The sequence below is a fragment of the Cibotium barometz genome, chromosome 25 (genome assembly GCF_041138505.1).
Source record: "Cibotium barometz isolate CiBa-2024 chromosome 25, ASM4113850v1, whole genome shotgun sequence".
Classification (NCBI taxonomy): Eukaryota; Viridiplantae; Streptophyta; class Polypodiopsida; order Cyatheales; family Cibotiaceae; genus Cibotium; species Cibotium barometz.
In genome coordinates, this window is record NC_141070.1 from 55,060,281 (window position 1) to 55,081,025 (window position 20,745).

Below are 20,745 nucleotides of genomic sequence, written 5' to 3' on the forward strand. Positions count from 1 at the left end.
TAACACTCCAGCCATAGCCTCTCATTGACAGTGACACCCTTGTTATCAGTATGATGGATAAACTGGATGATGTGTAGCCTATTATAAAAAAGGAAGAGTTTTTGTGTACCTAATCCTGCTTATCCGGCCATTGTGCATGTGATGGATAAACTGGATGATATATGGCATATCTTATATTATAATTTCTCAATGGACAAAATTGCAGAGTTTTTGTGTACCTAATCCTGCTTATCCGGCCATTGTGCATGTGATGGATAAACTGGATGATATATGGCATATCTTATATTATAATTTCTCAATGGACAAAATTGCAGAGTACATAATGCGCCTATTCCTGATAGTACTTTCCATACTCGTACGGTGCATGCACCTCCAACAAAAGCAGTGTATAGATATATCTACAGGAACATAAGGTCAGACTTTCTGCTGTGATGCATAGCATTCTTCATGCATAGCTCTTTTTTCATTCTGTGTGTATGCATGTTATTTAACTTTTGACGTGGTTTGACTGTTGTGGTTCGTCCCCCCACCTACCCACGCAGTCAACCCCTCAAGAGTAGATCCTTGTACTAGTTGAAAAATGCGTCTGCATGAAACAGACTACAACCCTCATCAAGTAGGTCAAGAAAGGAAGAAGAAAGAAATATATATTAACATGTACAAAAGACCCAAAGGGCCTACGAGACCATTAATAGTACAATGATACCATGGGTATAAAGTGCCATGGAAAAACTAAAAAAGAAGATGAAAACTGAAAACTGAAACATGACTCTATAAGCCTCCTGATGGCAGAGGTGGCTATGGTGAGGGCATGTTATATCGTCGGAGAATCTCATGGATCTGTCTCTATGTGGTGGAAATCCTCAGTGCTCTAGGTTGGGGGCCTATGCTCTGCTGGAAAGCTGATGTGGAAGAAGATGAAAAGGTAGGCCACCCGTGCTCCACATCACACGAGCCACCTGGCTCTCTGTAACTAGAGCTATTGAGGCCAGGCTTGGCTGATGGCCTCTGTGAGAGGCAAAGGTTTTATTTATTTATTTATTTATTTTTTTTGGGGGGGGGGGGGTGGGGGGGGGGGGAGCTTTGTTCTCTAAGGCAGGAAAGGGGGGCCCATGGAATGGCTGTGGTGAAAAGCAGCCCAGGTGAGTTTGGATGCCTAGGGGAAAAAGGTTGCAGGCTCTACTCGAGTCCTTCTCGGTTTGTGAGGTTTTTGGAGCTAGTTTGGACAGGGATAGTGGCAGTCCGTCTGGATGAGGAAGTGCTCAAGGTGGGAGTGAATGGGCAACTCAAGTAAGACAACTGCCAACTACCAACTGTACAATGATCACCCTTGCAGTATAGATACCTTAAAGGCCTGTGCGCTGCTACAGAGCTGATGTGGAAGAAAAAAGGAGTAGGCCACCCGCGCCTCCACATCATGTAAGCCATTTGGCTGGAGCAGTGCTGCTGGCCAGCAGGCTTGGCTGATGGCATCCGTGAGGCGAAGGTCGCCAATGCTGTGGGAAAGGTTGATAGTGGTTACGTATTGAAGGATGGCCAAGTCACATTCAATCCGGATGTAGTCGTTATGTGGCACTGAATTTTTGACGGAGCACCCCTGCTGGCCGACAACAGTGCCTTGTCAGAGGTCTCTAATCTGACCCCGGGCTGGTCTGCTACCAGCGAACCTGCAGACCAAGGTCGTGGCTTCCAATGAAGCCTGCGCTGGAGAGGGGCATGAGATCCGCTTCCGAAAGAAGATAGTTGAAGGCGGCCCCGGTGATGGAATGGCTGCCATAGAGTCGAAGGAAAAAAACCACAAGTGGCCAACCAACAGCTGAAGAAGAACACAAAGCTAACCAAGAGAAGCTGAAGCGGGGAGAAATGGACAGAAGAGAAATGCCAAACAAGAAAGCTAGTAAAAGCAAAAATACAGGTGGAAAACGGAGGCAGTGTGGGCAGCCTGAAAACTGAAGGCAGAAAAAAAGAAAGAAAGTTATATTTACGTCTTACAAAAGAACCGATGGGCCTATGAGTCAAAAGATGCTTACAAGCATGATAGTATCCATGGAATATCATTGTCATGGAAAACTGAAAGAAGACTGAAACTGGAAGCCTAGTAACTGAAGCCAAGTGCTAGGGAAATGCACAAAACAAATAGGGGAGCATGCTATAAAGTATACAAGAATGATCATAATGCACTCTATCCTGAATCTATGGAGGGGAGAAGTCCATGGAGGAGATCCATCATCAGGCAGGAGAGGGTGGCTGCAAGATCTGAAGTAGTGAAGAGAGGATGAGAAGAAGAGGCCTCCATCGTGCATTGGTGACATGTAGGATCACATCGATCTGGGCCTAATGGACTGGTGGTAGTCGTGGTCCAAGGGGCCGAGGTCGTCTCGCAGCTCAGAGCACTGTGGCTCACGGTAGAGTGACCTCTATGCTCCTGGATACTGTCTTGGTTTGATGAAGTGCCGGATCTACTGGTGGAGTAGGTAGAGCATGCTGGGGCTGAAAGAACTTGGTGATCTTGAGCTAGGTTGAACAAGCTCGTGAGGTTTGTGCTTTGAGGAAGCTCTCTTTGTGTCGTCAGAGCTTCAACAAGAACAAGCCTAGACATTTTTTTTTTTCCAGAAAGATACTTCTATTAAGTATGAAAAAGACATACAACAATCACAGCTATAAGCCGGAAAAGAATAGAATCACCCCAATATGTAAGGTGATTTCAACCACTGATGAGGAGCATCATGATGCCATGTAAGACCAGTAGTACTAGAGGAAAAGAAGATGCCATGGTCCCACTCCCACATAAATATCACATGCTTTGCCTGTGTAGAACGAGAGGGTCCCTGAATATGAGCCCAAGTAGCCATAAGAGTATGGATGATATCACCCCATATAGTACTAATGCACTGAGACAAAAAAATCTGGACACTCTCAATAGCCTCCGTGCATCTAGCTCTCCAGATCTACCATGCTGTAATACTAGCAACAATCTCCCGACTGGTGTCAATCCTCTCTCTGGGGGGTGTAGAATCAGAGCGAGGGAAATCCTGCAATAAACCATACTGGGCAATACCTCTACGAATGAAAATAGCAGAATCTGTACCACTACCCTCATAAAAAAGCTGCAGACCGGACTGGGAGAGCCCCCCAAGTCACATGCATGGCTCAGCCACTCAATTTGCCCATAAGTTGGGCTACAGAACCCCAAATCTGCTGTGCAATGCTGCATCCCCATAAACAATGTTGTATAGTCTCAGAATCTACCACACCTAGGACAGGAAGGTGCTACACCAAAAACCGATCTCCATTGATTGGTGGGGAGACCACCATGTAAAAATAACCAAAAGAAATGAGAGATCTGGCTCCTTCTATATGAGTTGCAAAGTCTATGCCAATATCTGCGCTGTATCACTGGAGAAATATCATAGCTCTCCTAATGAGGCCTGAGAGTAGGGATTCTATGCATCTTTAAAGTGACGAGAAGCCTGGCATTTCGGATGGTGAAACTGAAAAAAGGAAGGCTTTTTAAAGGATCGAAGGCATCGATCCACTCCCAATCTCTTGGATCCCATTGAAGATATCAGATAGGACTGCCACAACCACAAACACCAAGAGCCATGAGTCACTATCTGAGGAGAAGGTTCAATGAACCAATGCGAGCCTACTATCTGGGATGAACTCCTCCATACTACATCTCCTCAATCTCCCTCTAGGCATGATAGAGTAAATGATGCAATCTGTAGCCTCCTGGCCTGGGGGAGCAATGACCTGCAGAGGTATGCCTATCCTCGAAAAAACTCCTAGCCAACTCGGATGATAGTCTCCATGAAAGGTCCCAGAGAGCCACTCATGCGGAATAGCTGCATCAATCTGATCAATACGAATGTGAGAGCCCCTAAGATGCTGAATGGATGCAGCTCGCCGATCCTCCGGAAGACTCTTAAAGGTCTTCCAAGTAAGAACTGTGTATGCACATCTCTCCCATCTTGACCACTGCATATAACGAGATGCACTAAGTGGCCGACTGGCCTCATCCCTGATGAGCTCATTCCGCATAATAGGTTGTCGGTTAGCCTCATCCAAAGACCTAGGAAGCCTTTGTGTTCTCCATGCCTTGACAATGGCTGCAATAAGAGGGGAAGATGGTGCCCTGATATCAGCCTCTGTGAACAAAAATCGTGTGCTGGGCATCCAGTCTCTCCCGACCTGGGGTGTACATCCGGAAATCTGAGACAAGAAAAAATCCTTCCAAAGCTCAGTGTCTGGTAGGAAACCTCTGATCACAAGTTTGTAGAGCAACGCCCTCCACTGAACATCTGGATCGATAATATTCAAGCCCCCCTCTCGTTTGGGCTGAATAACTGTGAGCCAAGCTACCGTGGCATGAGTGTCTGAGGTGCCATCCAAACCTGACCAAAGAAAATTACGGATCAATCTCCGCAATCGACCAATGCACGCACGAGAGAAGCACCAACAAGAGGCAATAGACCAAGTTGAGCCAAGCAATAACTGATTAGCCACCAAAGCTGTCACCAAGAGGTGAAACTTTTTGCAGTTGTTTTCTTTATTTACATTTCTTTATAAATATATATTTTTCTTTTCTTTCTCTTTGGTTGCTGTTGTTTTCCCCCGGGATCTCTTGGAAGGGCTTGGGCCATTGCAATGTCAGAATGGGTCAGCCAGTGGGACTTTGGACCAGTGGTTGGCTAAGCCTGAGAACTGCACTGAAAGATGAAGGACAGTGTCCAGGACATGGGCACTGAAAGATGAATGACAGTGTCCAGGACATGGCCACTGAATGAGGGTATAGGCCGGTTTACACTAGTAAGTGGCCGCCACCGAAATGTGAATGTATCTTGAATTCTAAGCAAATTCTGAAGTGACCATAGTGGTCAAAGATGGTCAGGAGACCAGAAGGAATGCAGATGACATCATCCCTAAAATCTAGGAAACTGCTATTTTTGGCAGTGTCGGAATTGAAAAGTGTTCGCGTCAGTTTGTGCGGAATGTCAAGGGGACCAAAAGTTGACAAAGGACTGTTGTGAGAATGTGAACCAGTCAGGAGATTTTTAGCCTGGAAGATTGCATGTGGAAAAGGCTTAAAAATGTGCCAAGTGTCAAATTTTGGTGCATTTTCCTCAAAGAGAAGAGGGAAGCGTGGGAATTTGGGAAGAGGAGACTCATTTGTAGCCATCGTGTGTAGTTTTGTTGCAGGAAAACCAACATTTGTGGTGCACTCCCTTGCCCTACAACTCATGAATTGAGGGTTGAGCTTGCTCCCCACAGCCTCTCTCTCTCTTTCTCTCTCTTGCAGACTATGGAAATGCTCTCATCAGATAAAATCAGGTACAGTTGTGTGAATTTCATGCTTATATGCAAAGGTTAGTTGCCTCCTTGAACAGGAACAGGTGTAGTTGGTTCCTACACCAAAGCAGGGACGGAAGAGGGTGATAACCTCTTCAATACAATGTTGTTTCAGCACTGTTTAGGTGCTGTTTTTGGGCTGTTATGTTGCCCGGTTGATGCCAAAATGTAGTAGGACCTTGCTTTAGTCCTCCAGGACAGTACAAGGGTTATTTTGGGCTGAAAACAGAGCTGAAAACAGGTCTGTGCAGAAAATTACAGCAAGCTGAATTGTGATGTTTTGGACTCCATTGGGTAGCTTGATGCCTATGGAAGTGAGCCTGTCAGTTGGGACTCATTTTGAGATGTTATGGAACAGTTTTAGTGAAGTTATGCTGGCAAATTTCTCCCAGAATTTGTAAAACTCAGTTGATGTAAGTAGAGTGCTTTGTTGCACTTGTGCTTTGTAATTTCCAACCTTTTAACAATAAAGAAATACCGCAAGGGGCACCGGACTTCGGGGCCAATGTGTTGTTGAGCGAGGGAGCGAGGATTATGTGATTGTGTGTCTGAGTAAGTCCAGGTTATTTGTGAATGAATTACCGCTTTATGTGTCCATAGACCGGTTTCATGGTTCCGTTGCCGGGACAGGGTCCTCTTTTCTGCAAGAGCCCGGACACGGATTGGATTTGGTGAACAAGAGACACACATAGTGAGGTGCAACTGATTACAGGTGAGAAAGAGTACGGTCTCTTTCTTTGGATACAGGTTCTCTTAAACTTTCAGTTGATAGTATGACAGACAAAGGGAAAGGCAAGCTCCCTGCCGAAGAGAGTTCCTCTTCTACTCGCAGACAGCGTATAGAGGTGACAGGTGCTCAGGTGTCAGCCTCTGCTCGGACGGAGCCAGTAGTACAACCAGCCTTGTTAGAGGCAAAACAGGAACAGGAGGATTTATTTCAGGCACAGCTTCTTAGCATGCTTGGAACTTTTCAGCAGCTAGTTAAGAATCCCAGAATGAAGAAATTTTTGCAGTCACGTACAGGGGATTCCCAGGTTGAAGCATCTCAGCATGCAGTTGAGAGGGCATAGGAACAAATGCCAAGGATGCCATAGCATGTAGAGCACACACCAGCAGTGGCAGCTGATCCAGTGCAGCATGTTACACAGGCACAGGTACATGCATTTAATGGCCACGAAAGTAATGTGCAAAGGGTCATGCCGACCATTCCTCCATTCGTTGCTTTCCAGCCTGGCTATTTTGGTGGTGGATCTGTTTTCCAGGCCATGGCTAGGCCGCCCACAGTTTTGCCAGGATTAATGTCAAGGGGGTCACCAGGAATGATGCCTATGGAAGCTGTGAACCCTCTTTATGCTAATATAGGTGTGCAACCCGGATTTCAAACTTATTTTAGTCCAGCTTTGGGGCCCGCAGCACCTCTCAGTGTGGCTGAATTTTCTCAACCTAGTGGACAAAGAGCAGTAAGGACTGATGCAGAAAAGGTGCAAAAGGATTACAAAGAAGGAGGTCAAGCAGTAAAGTTTGAGACTTTCAGTGGGATGCAGGACAAATTGAAAGCGCTGACTTTCATTCAGCAGTTTGATGCAGCATACACTGGGGGTAACTTTACAAAGTCTTCTAAGGTGCGGAAGGCTGCTACTTTCTTGAAAGGTAATGCATTGCAGTGGTGGACCTCACTGTTGATGCAAGGATAGGCACCTACTACATGGGTCCAATTCAAGCAGCAGTTCTCTTTTGCATGGCTGACAAACACCTTCGAAGTGGATGTGATGACAGCATGGCACAAACTGGATGCAGCTAATTGTGCAAATCTGGAAGAGTACAATAAGAAGTTTTGGGATGCACTCTTGCTTCTTACAGGACAGTGCCATTGTCAGAGCAAATAGAGAAGTATTGCTGTGGTTTGCCCAAAGAAATCAGGGATTATTGCATTAAGACCAATGTTTCTAATATGACTCAGCTCATTGAGAATGCAAACATGGCTAATGCATTGCTACAGGGAGGTTCACGTGGCTTTAAGAGCACAGTGAAGAAGGAACCTCAAGACAAAGGACAGAAGAGGCCACTATATGGCAAGTCATTTGAAGAGAGAAAGGCATTGATGCAAGCTGGGAAATGTTTCATCTGTGAACAGAAAGGGCATATGGTTGCAAAATGTCCACAACAGCCAGCAAAAGATGCGGAGGATAAACAAGGGCCACCCAAGAAGAAGACAATGCTGAGTGCAGGATTGATACCTGACATGGTTGGTGACCAGCCATGTGATGATGCGACAGAATTGTGCAGAGCATGGGGTAAAATCAGAGATGCTACAGTGCTGATTTTCTTTGACCCTGGTGCTCGAGCCAACTTTATTTCACCGGCATTGGCAGCCAAGTTGGGAATTCGTGCTGAAGAGATGGGACCAGTTGGACAGGCTGATTTGGCATGCCCTGGGCATTCAATTCCTGTCACTCCTATACTTGGCAAACTTCGCATGCATATACAGAGTTATGTCGACACAGAGGAGTTTCTTATCATGCCCTTGGAAGCATGTGATGTCCTGTTAGGAATTCCATGGTGTCATAGGAAACATGCAGTGTTGGATGCTTTCAACAGGAAAATCACAATTGTACATAGGGACAAGACTCATGTTCTGGATGTGAAACTGAAAGGAGAGTCTGTCCCAGTTATTTCTGCTTTTTGAACCTGAATTCTGAATGACCTGTACATTTGTATTATATGTTTGGCAATGTACAGTTTTAACGTTTGTTGTCAATGACTTAATCAATGAATGAACTTTCAGTGCTTTGAAGTTGTATCTGTTACGCTTCAAAAGAATGATTTACATGTTGTGACACTAATAGTATAAGATATATGCTATCGCCCTCTGTTGCATCCGGAAACATGTATTTGAAAGGCTTGAACCTGCAATGGCACAAATGGTAGTGGGGAATCCCTATCATCGCCCCGTGTCATCCGTTGGCAGGAGATACATGCGATGACACTAATCACCTGCGGAATCTTGTGATCGTCCTGTGTCATCCGTTTGCATGTGGACTTGCAATCGAGGTCGCTTGCTTCTTTCAAGAGGGGGGTATGTCACCAAGAGGTGAAACTTTTTGCAGTTGTTTTCTTTATTTACATTTCTTTATAAATATATATTTTTCTTTTCTTTCTCTTTGATTGCTGTTGTTTTTCCCCGGGATCTCTTGGAAGGGCTTGGGCCATTGCAATGTCAGAATGGGTCAGCCAGTGGGACTTTGGACCAGTGGTTGGCTAAGCCTGAGAACTGCACTGAAAGATGAAGGACAGTGTCCAAGACATGGGCACTGAAAGATGAATGACAGTGTCCAGGACATGGCCACTGAATGAGGGTATAGGCCGGTTTACACTAGCAAGTGGCCGCCACCGAAATGTGAATGTATCTTGAATTCTAAGCAAATTCTGAAGTGACCATAGTGGTCAAAGATGGTCAGGAGACCAGAAGGAATGCAGATGACATCATCCCTAAAATCTAGGAAACTGCTATTTTTGGCAGTGTCGGAATTGAAAAGTGTTCGCGTCAGTTTGTGCGGAATGTCAAGGGGACCAAAAGTTGACAAAGGACTGTTGTGAGAATGTGAACCAGTCAGGAGATTTTTAGCCTGGAAGATTGCATGTGGAAAAGGCTTAAAAATGTGCCAAGTGTCAAATTTTGGTGCATTTTCCTCATAGAGAAGAGGGAAGCGTGGGAATTTGGGAAGAGGAGACTCATTTGCAGCCATCGTGTAGTTTTGTTGCAGGAAAACCAACATTTGTGGTGCACTCCCTTGCCCTACAACTCATGAATTGAGGGTTGAGCTTGCTCCCCACAGCCTCTCTCTCTCTTTCTCTCTCTTGCAGACTATGGAAATGCTCTCATCAGATAAAATCAGGTACAGTTGTGTGAATTTCATGCTTATATGCAAAGGTTAGTGGCCTCCTTGAACAGGAACAGGTGTAGTTGGTTCCTACACCAAAGCAGGGACGGAAGAGGGTGATAACCTCTTCAATACAATGCTGTTTCAGCACTGTTTAGGTGCTGTTTTTGGGCTGTTATGTTGCCCGGTTGATGCCAAAATGTAGTAGGACCTTGCTTTAGTCCTCCAGGACAGTACAAGGGTTATTTTGGGCTGAAAACAGAGCTGAAAACAGGTCTGTGCAGAAAATTACAGCAAGCTGAATTGTGATGTTTTGGACTCCATTGGGTAGCTTGATGCCTATGGAAGTAAGCCTGTCAGTTGGGACTCATTCTGAGATGTTATGGAACAGTTTTAGTGCAGTTATGCTGGCAAATTTCTCCCAGAATTTGTAAAACTCAGCTGATGTAAGTAGAGTGCTTTGTTGCACTTGTGCTTTGTAATTTCCAACCTTTTAACAATAAAGAAATACCGCAAGGGGCGCCGGACTTCGGTGCCAATGTGTTGTTGAGCGAGGGAGCGAGGATTATGTGATTGTGTGTCTGAGTAAGTCCAGGTTATTTGTGAATGAATTACCGCTTTATGTGTCCATAGACAGCTCTGGAAGCTAAATCTAATCTCGTGGAGCTCCAATGGAGGAGCTTCTTCCGGATACTCATAAATACCGGAGTAAATTGTTGTGCAGCTATGCAGGAGAAATATCAATGCCAATCTAGCATCCCAAATATCTAGTAGTGCATCCTCTGCTGATCCAAGTAAAACCAAGCTCTGCACCCCAAACAACTCTCAGTGAATCACTAACCCAAAAACCAATAGATTTGTGCCAATTAACGAGTGCCCCCACTGCCAAACTCCTCTAGTGCTACCCGGAAGGAGCACAAGCCCAGACATCTTTGATCTGAATAATCCATGATATGGCTAATAGGACCGAACTCCTCTCTGAAAAGGCAATAGTTATCTCCCTCTGATCACATAGTAGACTGAGCAACGGCATACATAATGCATCTAGTCTAGGTATTAACCCATCCTCAATTAGCCTAAGGGAGTAATCCCGATAATACTGCATTGATGGGCAAGGGCCACGCAAGGGTAATTCAAGCGTCTCTCATGTGTGCCTGAAACAAATCGTATCAGAGCACCCACTTACGGTCCACATGGGAAAGCTTGAGGTATGGTGAGTCTGAGTCATATTGGTAAGGAGGGAGTTGGTCAATCTGAAGCCCATGTGTCGTAAATCATGTGATGACAGAGCCATACCAAGATGCATGTTTGCCTCTCGCAGCACTTGTTTGTGAAGACTCCAGGGCTAGGCGAGGGACTTGTGTGGGGTCCATCTCTCTCTCTATTATAGTAAAGGGTACACAGGCAAAAGTCTCCTATATGGACAACAATGAGAAAATAGCAGTGATGAAGCAAACAAGGTCTCTCCAAGGGACAAAGGTATGGATAGCTGATGAACTCACCCTGCTACAACTCAAGAACAAATCGGCAGAGCTGAATAAAGTTAAAGAAGCAAGAAAGAATGGCAAATGGGCAATATACAGAGGAGGACAAGCAATCATTAAAGAATTCCGTACCCCACCCTCCTCAAGAGCAAATCCACCCATGGATGAAATATAGCTATTTTTATTTTGAACCTCAATTTCGAACTAGATGCCATTGTAACTTAAACTCTTAAGAGTCTTAAGAGTTCATTTTGAGTTATTTTTTTTCCAGTTTTATGCCTCTTTGGCATCGATACCCAGAGTGGAATGTAAATGGATGTACCTGATCTGTCCCATAGGTCGGATTCGGCCTCCCGTGGACGTTAATATAACTTTCTTTCTTCTTTCTCTCTCTCTCTCTCTCTCTTCACCCCCTTTCTCTTCGCTTCTCTCTCTCTCTGCCTGCATTTTGCCTGCCTGCACCCTTGGCGCCGTTTCCCCACCCACCCTTGCTCAGGCCCCCAAGGCAGCAACACAACTCTCCCCTGCACCTGTAGCTGAGCATCTTGTAGGTCGCATTTTCTGAGTCTCCCCCAAAGGGAAGAGGGTACCCTTGAGGGGAGACTCGTTCCACCAACAGCCCTCTCCATTATCAGCAGCAACACATGGAAAGTAAGAAGTCTTTTGCCTCAGTCACCGCTTCACGATTACTGCCCATTCCTCCACCCGTGAGCAAGCCGACACCATGGGAAGCCTACCTCATGCAAGAACTGAAGAAACTCCAGGGAGAATTAGCAGCACTGAAACACGAGACTATCAAGAAAGATGAACAAATCAACGAACTGAAAGTGCAAGTGCAAGCCATGAAGACGAAGCAAGAGGAAGCACGAGAAGGACCCATACCTACAACACTACAAACAGAAACGACAAACCATGTTTCAAAGGTAAATTCAGTTAACACACAAGAATTTGTTAAAGAAGTCATATCAGCGGTCAAAGAAAAGGAACGAATGGAAAGTAACAAAAAGGTAATCAGAGTCGGTGGTCTTCCTCAAGGCTGGGATAGGGCAGACATAGCTCAAGAGCTTCGAGAAGACTACATATTAGATACACATGTACTTACAGCACAACTGAGCAAAGTAGTCCCCTTCGTGGACTTAGGAGACCCTATCTCTATTATAGTAAAGGGTACACAGGCAAAAGTCTCCTATATGGACAACAATGAGAAAATAGCAATGATGAAGCAAACAAGGTCTCTCCAAGGGACAAAGGTATGGATAGCTGATGAACTCACCTCGCTACAACTCAAGAACAGATCGGCAGAGCTGAATAAAGTTAAAGAAGCAAGAAAGAATGGCAAATGGGCAATATACAAAGGAGGACAAGCAATCATTAAAGAATTCCGTACCCCACCCCCCTCAAGAGCAAATCCATCCATGGATGAAATATAGCTATTTTTATTTTGAACCTCAATTTCGAACTAGATGCAATAGAACCCATTGTAATTTAAACTCTTAAGAGTCTTAAGAGTTCATTTTGAGTTATTTTTTTTCAGTTTTATGCCTCTTTGGCATCGATACCCAAAGTGGAATGTAAATGGATGTATCTGATCTGTCCCATAGGTCGGATTCGGCCTGCCGTGGACGTTAATATAACTTTCTTTCTCTCTCTCTCTCTCTCTCTCTCTCTCTCTCATCTCCATAGCGTAGTCCCCCCTCACTATATTCACACCCTATAAGGCTTTCTGTTTACCTTCCAGTTCCAGTTTCATTTTCTAGGTGAAGTAGTATCATCTTTATTTTTCTTTTCCATTTTCTGGTTTTTTATCCAGACATTGTATTAGATCCACCATGATGTAACTTTTTGGTCTCATAGGTCATCATGGCCTTTTGAAGACGTTAATATAACATTTCATTTCTCTCTCTCTCTGGACTCCAGGGCTAGGCGAGGGACTTGTGTGGACTTGTTTAACCTTGGTAAGACCAAGGTTATGGTGTTTAATACTACAGCTCAGTGGGTTTGGAGATTAGCGCCTATTTCACATATGGACGCAGGAGACAGTAAAGTATGTTGACTCATACACATATCTTGGAGTGGTGTTCACTGGGCCCACATTTTCCATGAGGGGGGCAGCAGAGGCCAGATTGACTCATAGTTTCCTGGAACGTCGGAACGCCGTTCCGGGCGAAGGCACGTTCCCGGAACTCCCGAAACGTTCTGGGAAAAAAAAAAAAAGTTTTGCTTGCAGAAATGTATGTTCATGTCTTGGGGGAGCAAATATTATGAAGCATATTTGGCTATCCGTATACAAAAAGTTACATTTTTCTGTGTCATATGACGCGGCATTCCGCGACGTTCCCGATCCGCTCCCGTTCCCGCTCCCGCTCCCGTTCTAGCATCCGACGTTCCCAGAACGTTCCCGTTCCGCGGTAACTATGGATTGACTAGAGGATATGCAGCACTAGGAGGTCTAGAGAGGATGTGCTCACAGGTACAGTTTCAGGAGCCACGCACTAAGCTGTGGCTTTTTGACACGCTGGTCACATCGGCTATGCTATATGGAGTACAAATCTGGGGGCCTAGCCTAAATCGTCACAGTCGATCAGGACGCACATACGATGGATGGAGATCGATGGAGAGACCACTTGTGTCCATGATCTCCAAGATGATTCGGGCTAAGGCCTCGGTACCCCATGAGATTATCAGAGCTGAGATGGGAGCACCACCGATCGTAGTCGAGGCTCTTGCCAGATCAGTGTCCTTCATTCATAGCACCTGGGAGCTTCCCCGACACCGGTACGCACGACTTGCTTTAGAGTCCTCTCATCAGCTAGCCATGGAGGGAGACACTTCATGTTGGTATGCGCAGATAGCATCCTGGTTTGAGCTCCATGGGTTCAGTTTAGCAGACTTCCACCCTTCCAGTACTCTCTAGAGGCACCCTCTCTCACCTTGACACATTCTGAGATTAGTAGTCATCAGACAGGACCTCATTCAGTTGGACACTAGGAGGACATGGCTAGAGCCCTCACAGGAGTTGGGGACGAAGATGGCTTTCTATAGAGACCATCTTCTCCGCACCATTGAGGATGGCCTTATACTTAGACCGAGCTACATGGATACCCATCTGTCTCATGGATTGAGGTGCGCCATTGGGTAGATCTGCACCTCTTCACATCAGTTAGAGATAGACAGGCAGATTTAGAGGCATACCTCTAGGGGACAGGATTTGTCAGATTTGTTGGATAGAGCTAGAGACGGAAGAGCACTACATCTGTCGTCGCTGCACAGCATATTATGAGATTCGAGGGCGCTACCATTGCCTTTTCAGAGAGAGATGTGGACCACTGGCTAGAGTTATGGACTATTGTAATCAGCGATGCTTGGGTTTTTATCTCCTGGAGATCCGCAGGCTCAGAGAGTCCATTATTAGGAGCAGACGCCCGACTGGCAGGGAGTCCACACAGAGACAGATTACTGACTTCTTTAGAGGGACTACCCGGGAGGACACATAGAGGGACTACCCGGGAGGGGACACAGCCGACAACCCAGCAGTGGGCACCCCGTGGGACTTTAGTTGAGAGAGCTATCCAGTTGGGCAGATCTAGACGCCCAAGGGTTCGCGGATCCTCACATCAGACATGGTGCCTACACCGGAGGATCCAGAGCATCATTGCGAGGCATGGGGCTCCTCCGACCAGGCATCTCACTATGGTAGATATCCAGGCCATCCGACAGAGACCCATGCTAGAACTCCTAGGATGATTACCACTCTAGCCATATACTGTTGTACTCACTTTCACTTTTGTACTCCCCCATATTCATGTATTCATGTATCCATGTACTCATGTACCCCATTTTGACTAGTAGCATTAGCTTCCCACTCTCCCTAGTTGCTGCTTCCGGATGCTCCCTACTGATGTATTGTAGGGCTAGATACTTACCTTCAGTTCTTTCTTTTCTTTTCAAGACAGTGTATCAGATGTCACATGGTTGTAACTTTGGTCTCGTAGGTCACTTTGGCCTTTTGAAGACGTTAATATAACATTTCATTTCATTTCATTTCTCTCTCTATATATATAGGTAATTGTCTGGAAGAGTGCCTCTATAACCATGGGGGATGTAACGAGCGCGGGCATCTGGATAAAACACTCCAATACTAGTATGAATACATGTGTAAAAACCATGAGAAAACTTCACACTAAATGAAAACTATCCTCACTCAACACATCATTGGGGCCGAAACGGGCCACCCCCCCCCCCCCCCCCCCCTTCCTTGGGAACAACTTCATTCCAAGGAGTATTTTTTGAGTACTAAGTATGAGGGTGCAGTACGAAGTATGAGGGTGCTTTGCACCAGTTTCCAACATATGCAACCATGAAAACAAAGAGATAAACCTCCGAGGCAAGGGGAGCTTCCAGCTTCTCAAGCCCCTTGGTGGAGCTCACAAGGTCTAGGCCCTGTCGCTCACAAGCCCCGCAAAATATCTCTATTAGGGTCTCTTTTCACATGCTTTAAGCCTGTAAAATATCAAAAATACGTTAGCAAACAAGAGTATTCACTGTGGATAAGTAGCTTGCAGTACCAGGCATCCCCGATACTACCTATCCAAGTAGATTGGACAAAAACTCGTCATTCCCTAGCAAAAATCTTCTAATGCGTTCACATGCATCCATGATTTGTGCACTTGCATATGCAATGGAGATCTCCCGTTCACGGTACTTGTACTTTTTGGGCTCTCTAGAATTTCTCAGTCCTTTCTCATAGGAACATGTCCAGTATGGTGACATCTTTTCGGCCTTTTAAACAATTGACCGCAATTGCGATAGCTCCCTTGCAGAAAAGCTAGTTTGTTCGCATCCAACACGATGAGCCAGGATCTAGTCATACTAGAGTCCAGCCATAAACAGTGACTATATACCAGTTAGGGACATCTATCACACTCTGCAGAGAAAGTGCTGGGCTCAAGTCACATGTCATAGTTATTGATCATATCAGTACTCACTGATCACATCAGTTAAGGATAACGTGGGTTGTGGAGTCGCTCAGAATATTACCTAGTCTCATGTAAGCCTTGCTTGAGTGGAACTCTCGAGTTAATATCCAGTCTCACAACCATTTCCCAAGCCACTTCGCAAGGGAACAAATATCATAGATATAGCGAAGGTATGAGAAAGATAACTGATTTAAAATCAATCAATTGTGTAAAACAACTTCTCTTCACCATATAGAAAATCCTATATACTTGGATACGACATTCTTTGCATAAAACGATGGATAACATCTTGAATAATACTTTAATACTCGGTTTTTCAATCCTGTATAAACATGGTACAAGGAGAATAGCCAAAGATATTATTCATTATTTTACTGGTCACACCAGTTGTTTATCCATAGTAAACAAACCCTCAAGAGCTACCAAGCCCTTCCTGAGGAAAATTTGGGGGTCCTTTATAGTCCTCGTCATCATGAGGTTGGAATGGTTGCAAGGAAGGAGCATGTCCAGCAATCATCTTCTCTTGCATAGCTCTTCGAAAGGCTGACTTGTTGCTTGTTCTCTTTGCTTTTCCCTTAGATGCTACTATGCCATCAAAAGCATCTACTTCCTCAGAGTCACTAGTACTTATGAAAGTCCTTTTCTTCTTCTTTGAAACATTTACTGGTTGATTTACCTCTATGTGCACTTGATAGTCGGTGGGGGCTTGAAACTTGATAAGTGAATCATGTTTATCATTTGGTTCTTCAATAAATATTCCTGATAAAGTACGAGATAGCCGATAACCCTCTTCTAATAAGAAGGCAATGGCCACTTCTCTTGGATTTAATCCTTCTTGCCTGGCCCAATCTCTCAGCTTGTCATGTAGATTTGTGGCCGATCAATCCTTTCTCTAGTTGTCCTGAAGCTCTTCAATCAGGCTATCTTTTTGGAATAACTCCTCTTTTAACTCGTCAATCTATTGTATGTAGATAAAAGTCCTCTTGGTGCTTGGTCTCTTGTTGGGATTTCTCTTCCATAGCTTCAACTTCTTGTGGAGAGTTCCCCATGGATTACAAAAGCAGTACAAGAGAGATGGGGGAATGCCTTTGCTTCAAATTTGATGTTGAAACCCTTGTTCTGATACCACTGTAATGAGCGCGGGCATCTAGATAAAACACTCCAATCCTAGTATGAATACATGTGCAAAAACCATGAGAAAACTTCACACTGAATGAAAACTATCCTCACTCAACACATCATTGGGGCCGGAACGGGCCGCCTCCCCCTTAGGAACAACTTCATTCCAAGGAGTATTTTTTGAGTACAAGTATGAGGGTGCTTTGCACCAGATTTCCAACATATGCAACAATGAAAACAAAGAGATAAACCTCCGCCCAAGCCCAAGGCAAAGGGAAAACTATCCTCACTCAACACATCATTGGGGCTGGAACGGGCCACCCCCCCCTTAGGAACAACTTCATTCCAAGGAGTATTTTTTGAGTACAAGTATGAGGGTACTTTGCACCAGATTTCCAACATATGCAACAATGAAAACAAAGAGATAAACCTCCGCCCAAGCCCAAGGCAAGGGGAGCTTCCAGCTTCTCAAGCCCCTTGGTGGAGCTCTCAAGGTCTAGGCCTTCTCTCTCACAAGTCCCCCGCAAGTGAGGATCTACCTTGGGCCTCTGAACTTGCTGCCAATGCTCATCCAATAAATATGCCCCCCAAAAAACTGCTACATCAAGGCTGGTGTGAGGAGGGTGTCAAAAAGCCAACCCTTCGTCTTGGGCTCCTGGAAATGTGACTGGAAGCACTGCCGCTCAAGTAAGCTCAAGGCTGCATATCTCCATGTCACTCTGGCATGTGCTAAGGGAAGCATGGTGAAGCAAGGGCCACTGAAAGTGACGCCAAGGTAGACATAGGATGAGACAATCGCCACAGGATCTTCTCGATATGTGAAGCTCAATCTGGATATGAAGGGGCGAGAAGTGTTGAAGGCCATTACCTTGGTTTTTTTTTTCCAGAAAGAGACTTCTATTAAGTATGAAAAAAACATACAACAATCACAGCTATAAGCCGGAAAAGAATAGAATCACCCCAATATTTAAGGTGATTTCAACCACTGAGGAGCATCATGATGCCATGTAAGACCTGTGGTACTAGAGGAAAAGAAGATGCCATGGTCTCACTCCCGCATAAATATCACGCGCTTTGCCTGCGCAGAACGAGAGGGCCCCTAAATGCGAACCCAAGTAGCCATAAGAGTATGGATGATATCACCCCATATAGTACTAATGCACTCAGACTCAAAAATCTAGACACCCTCCATAGCGTCCGTGCATCTAGCTCTCCAGATCTGCCATGTTGTAATACTGGCAACAATCTCCCAACTGGTGTCAATCCTCTGTCTGGGGGGTGTATAATCAGAGTGAGGGACATCTTGCAATAAACCATGCTGGGCAATACCTCTACGAATGAAAATAGCAGAATCTGTACCACTGCCCTCATAAAAAAGTTGTGGACCGGGACCGAGAGAGCCCCCAAAGTCACATGCATGGCTCAACCACTCAATTTGTCCATAAGTTGCGCTACAGAACCCCAATACTGTTGTGCAGTGCTGCATCCCCATAAACAATGTTTTACAATCTCAGAATCTGCCGCACACCTAGGATAGGAAGGTGCTACATCAAAAACCGATCTCCACTGATTGGTGGGGAGACCATCATGTAAGAATAACCAAAAGAAATGAGAGATCTAGCTCCTTTTGTATGAGTGCCAAAGTCTATGCCAATATCTGCGCTGTATCACTAGAGAAATATCATAGCTCTCCCAATGAGGCCTGAGAGTACGAATCTTATGCATCTTTCAAGTGACGAGAAGCCTGGCATTCCGGACCGTGAAACTGAAAAAAGGAAGGCTTTTCAAAGGATCGAAGGCATCCATCCACTCCCACTCTCTTGGATCCCATTGAAGATATCTGATAGGACTGCCACTATATAACCACAAACACCAAGAGACATGAGTCACCATCTGAGGAGAAGGGTCAATGAACCAATGCTTCCCCGAACGACCAACAATCCTCACTCGACTAAGCCTAGTATCTGGGATGATCTCCTCCATACTACATCTCCTCAATCTCCCTCCAGGCAAGATAGAGTAAATGATGCAACCTATAGCCTCTTGGCCCGGGAGAGCAATGACCTGCAGAGGTATGCCTATCCTCAAAAAAACTCCAAGCCAACTCGGATGATAGTCTCCATGAAAGGTCTCAGAGAGAGCCACTCATGCAGAATAGCTGCATCAATCTGATCAATACGAATGCGAGAGACCCTAAGATGCTGAATGGATGCAGCTCTCAGATCCTCCGGAAGACTCTTGAAGTTCTTGCAAGCAAGCACTCCCATCCTGACGAGTGCATATAACGAGATGCACCAAGTGGCCGACCAGCCTCATCCCTGATGAGCTCGTTCCACATAATAAGTTGTCGGTCAACCTCATCCAAAGACCTAGGAAGCCTTTGTCGCAAAAAAGATCTCATGCTTCTCCATGCTCTGACAATGGCTACAATAAGAGGGGAAGATGGTGCCTTGATATCAACCTCTGTGAACAAATATCGTGTGCTGGGCATCCACTCTCTCCCAACCCTGGGTGTACATCTGCTGGAAATCTTAGACGAGAAAAAATCCTTCCAAGGTTTGGTGCTTGGTAGGAAACCTTTGACCACAAGTTTGCAAAGCAACGCCTTGCACTGAACATCCGGATCGATAATATTCAAGGCCCCCTCTCATTTGGGCTGAATAACTGTGAGCCAAGCTACCCTGGCACGAGTGTCTAAGGTGCCATCCAAACCCGACCAGAGAAATTGCGGAGATTGCACGAGTGTCTAAGGTGACCCGACCAGAGAAATTGCGGATCAATCTCCGCAATTGGCCAATGCACGCACGAGAGAAGCACCAACAAGAGGTAGTAAACCAAGCTGAGGCAAGCAATACCTGATTAGCCACCAAAGCTCTGAAAGCTAAATCTAATCTCCTGGAGCTCCAATGGAGGAGCTTCTTCTGGATACTCGTAAGTACCGATCTAGCAGTACATCCTCTGCTGATCCAAGTAAAACCAAGCTGTGCACCCCAAGCGATTCTCGGTGAATCACTAACCCAAAAACCAACAGATTTGTGCCAATTAATAAGTGCCCCTGCTGCCAAACAGAACTCCTCTAGTGCTACCCGGAAGGAACATAAGCATATATGTGAAGCCTCCAAGAACATGGAGGGCCAGAGTTGCTTGTTGGGAAACCATTATCAGGCCTAAGCAGGAAGGGGGATTGAATATCATTGACCCTGAGGTGCAATGTAAAGCTTTGTTAGGGGCTTTCTTCCAGACACTGAGCCGTGGAAGGACTTTCTCATGCAGCAGATCACGAAGTGTGTCCCTGTTCGCGGAGGTGACTGGACTCTCAGCTCACGCTTTATTTTTTCGGATGCAATTCACCGCTACCCTTCGTCCCTCCTGGTTAGGTCCCTCCTACGGGCCTGGGACTGCCCGAGGAGTTTTTTGGTACACATCTCCCCGCGTTCAGCGGAGGAAGCTAACCTGTAGCCCATTCTGTGGAATTATTTGATCTTAGATGTGCATGGTAGGCCTCTTGGGGTAGCTATGCATATTCTTTGGGCTGGCTGGGAGACCCTATGCCCCACAGTGTTGGCTTGGAAAAGGCTTCAGAGCCTCACCAAGGTGCAGAGATTGGATTTCATGCAGCATTTGAGAGGCTCTAGCCGGAGGATTGCACAGATTGATGCAGCCATTCCCAACCATTGGATTACTGGATCTTTTTTGGAAGGTCGTCATCATTCTTGGTTTGGGGTTTTTTTTGGGACAGGTGTTCCTCTTCAGGTCATTGGTCTCTCCTTGCCTAGGGAGGATGATGTACTGGTCTTTTTTTCTGTACAGGATGGATGGCAGCTGGAGAGATGTGATGTGCAGGACCTTATCGAGGGCCCCCAGATTCGTCCAGTCAGAGTTGTTGGCAAGTTAGGGAAGCACGTCTTTGTTGACCCCCCCCCCCCCCCCCCCCCC

The 20,745-nt window shown here is 45.6% G+C and overlaps 1 protein-coding gene across 1 annotated transcript in view; it reads right to left on the reverse strand.

The window, feature by feature from the left end:
• The window catches only part of ITPK4 (inositol 1,3,4-trisphosphate 5/6-kinase 4), an 83,545-nt gene that overhangs the window by 11,285 nt on the left and 51,515 nt on the right, over positions 1 to 20,745 (reverse strand). The gene's annotated exons all lie outside the window — the stretch shown is intronic.